A 2,856-nucleotide genomic window follows, 5' to 3' on the forward strand; every position below is an offset into this window, starting at 1 on the left:
TCACCATCTCGTTGCTTAAATAGCGTAACTCTTTTCCCTGAAATAGGCACCTTGAGCTCAGTGCCATCAAGCTCGCATAACTTGTAGGTCGCATTATCATAAACATGAAGTACTACATATGGTCCAAACCATCGTTTAACCATTTTCCGCATAGCATTGTACTGGTTCTCCAGGCTACTATCATATACAAGGACCCAATCCCCGTCTTTAATGGCACGAGGTTGTAGTCTGTGCTTATCATCAAACGCTACCTTGTTCTTCAACCTTGCTTCCTTAAGCATTACTTTAGCCTGCTCAATATCTCCTTGACGTCTCTCAAGTTGCCGTATGCGCAATGCAAGCAAATCTTCTGTAGACATACCTTCTTCCCATGGCATTATGGGTTTTTGCCCGTACATTAGCTCAAATGGCATAACCTGGAACAGAACTATGTGTAGTTCGATCAGCCCATAAAGCAAATGGTAGGAGTTTAGGCCAATCACCAATATGTCCCTGGAATGCCTTTGCTAAAGCTTTAACAATAGGCGGATGCCCTCTTTCACTTTTACCATTACCCTCTGGATCATTAGAAAATTTCGGAGGTCATTTGGAGGGCCTTGTAAGAAATTGTATTTCTCTCTGTAGAAACTTTTTTTAAAATGCACTTGCACCTTGTGAGTACGTCCAAAAGGACAACCAGACACTCTGAAAAGTAGATTTATATTCCCAATCGTCCTTGAAAACGGTCACTTTTTTATTTAATGCGAGCGTCTTTTTCAGGAGGCAGGTGCGGCGCATTCAATGCAGCTTACGTCATCACTGAAAGTTGAAAAGTCACAAACTGTAAAATAGTGATAGATTTTGAGGATTTTGACACCACCAATGCATCCGAAACGCCAAAATACCTTAAAAACGAATGTCTACTTGTCTCATTCCAACATCCGGAGAGGCAAAAAATGTCAAAAAACCCCCAAAAATGGGCTTTTTACTAAAGGCGCGTGAGGAGGCATTCTAAAATTTTAGAATGCCCCTCTGCGCGCCGTTAGTGCAAAGCCCATTTTTGGGGGTTTTTGGACACTTATCTTTCCAAAAAGCCCCTTTTTAGAGGTTTTGGACATTTTCCTCTCAACAAGCTCCCTAAAAAAAAGAAAAAAGGGCCTTTTTACTAACGGCGCGCGAGGGGGCATTCCAAAATTTTGGAATGCCCCCTCGCGCGCCGTTAGTACAAAGCTTTTTTTAGTGATTTTTGGACACTAATCTTTCCAAAAAGCCCCTTTTTAGAGGTTTTTGGACATTTTCCTCTCAAAAAGCTCCCTAAAAAGAGGAAAAAAGGGCCTTTTTACTAACGGCGTGCGAGGAGGCATTCCAAAATTTTGGAATGCCCCCTCGCGCGCCGTTAGTACAAAGCTCTTTTTATTGATTTTTGGAAACTTATCTTTCCAAAAAGCCCCTTTTTAGAGGTTTTTGGACATTTTCCTCTCAAAAAGCTCCCTAAAAAGAGGAAAAAAAGGCCTTTTTACCAATGGCGCGCGAGGAGGCATTCCAAAATTTTGAAATGCCCCCTCGAGCGCCGTTAGTAAAATGTTCTTTTAGGGGTGTTTGACATTTTTGGCCTCTTTGGATGTCTAAGCGAGGCAATTGGACATTCATTTCTAGGAGATATGTGTGTTCCGGACACATTGGCAGTATCAAAAGTTTCAAAATCTTCCACCACTTGATAGTTTTGTGACTTTTTGAGTTCTAGTGATGACGTATCCCGTATCAAATGCACCGCATCTACCTTTTGAAAAAGGTGCTCGCATTAAATAAAAGAGAGCGCTCGTCTTCAAGGACCACTAGATTATTAAATGAGGAGAGGGACACCTTTTATATTTTTGTTAATATCAATCTATTTTTCTACGTAACGTAGGCTCTTCTCTCATTGGAGGAGCTTATTTTCCTCTCTCTACCAAAAGGCCCTCCAAAAGACCTCCGAAATCTCCTAATGTGTATGCTGTAGTGAGAGCCAATTTAATGCCCAAGCGAGCAAACAAATCCCGAGCTTCATCTGCATCCAGCTCTCCTCTATCAACAGTAATTCTACCAACACATCCATACCTGGAAATAACATCCTCAAGCAAGAACTTGCATATGGAACTGGTAGCTTTGGTACGCAAAGCTCTAACTTCCACGTGATTAGTAAGATCCTCTCTTGCAAGAACAATATACCGCATCTGCCAGACACCTACTGGCATGGTAATTAGGTCCACTACCCACTTGTAGTGCATAGCTAGTGGATAGGTGGGATGCAATCCATCTCGATGTCGCACATTAGAATATTGTTGGCATATTAGGCATGTCTCCACAAACTGAGCCACATCTTTATACATACCTTTCCACCAGTAACGATCCTTAATCTTAACAAAAGTTTCCCAGACCCCTCTGTGTCCAGCCCATAAAGTTTCATGAAACTCTTTGATAACTTGCTATTGAGTCGCTTTATCACAAACAACTCGCTGCGGTACTCCTTTAAAGCATTTTGGCTGCTTCCATAAATGGCCATCCTTCAGAAAATAGCCGTAAGCTTTCTTCCTTGATTTTTGTACTCTTGATCCGTCCACCCTTCATGCTTAGTAAGAGTGCTAAGGTAGAGACCAATCAAAATCCATTCTCCTTCATAGAACTCTTCAAAAAATACCTCAAAAGTATGAGCAATATTGCCACAATTTGCATGCAGATAAGAAGACGAATAGAACTTCAAGCCAACATCATCACTTGTGGTCAGCATCTCTTCTTCATCTTCAAATCTAGCTCTTGATAACATATCTGCAACAGGATTATCTCTACCTGCAATATGACAAAATTCAGGATTAAGAGATTTAATGTAGGCTATCCATC

The sequence above is a fragment of the Adiantum capillus-veneris genome, chromosome 9 (assembly GCF_014529385.1).
Source record: "Adiantum capillus-veneris isolate H3 chromosome 9, ASM1452938v2, whole genome shotgun sequence".
In the NCBI taxonomy this organism is placed as follows: Eukaryota; Viridiplantae; Streptophyta; class Polypodiopsida; order Polypodiales; family Pteridaceae; genus Adiantum; species Adiantum capillus-veneris.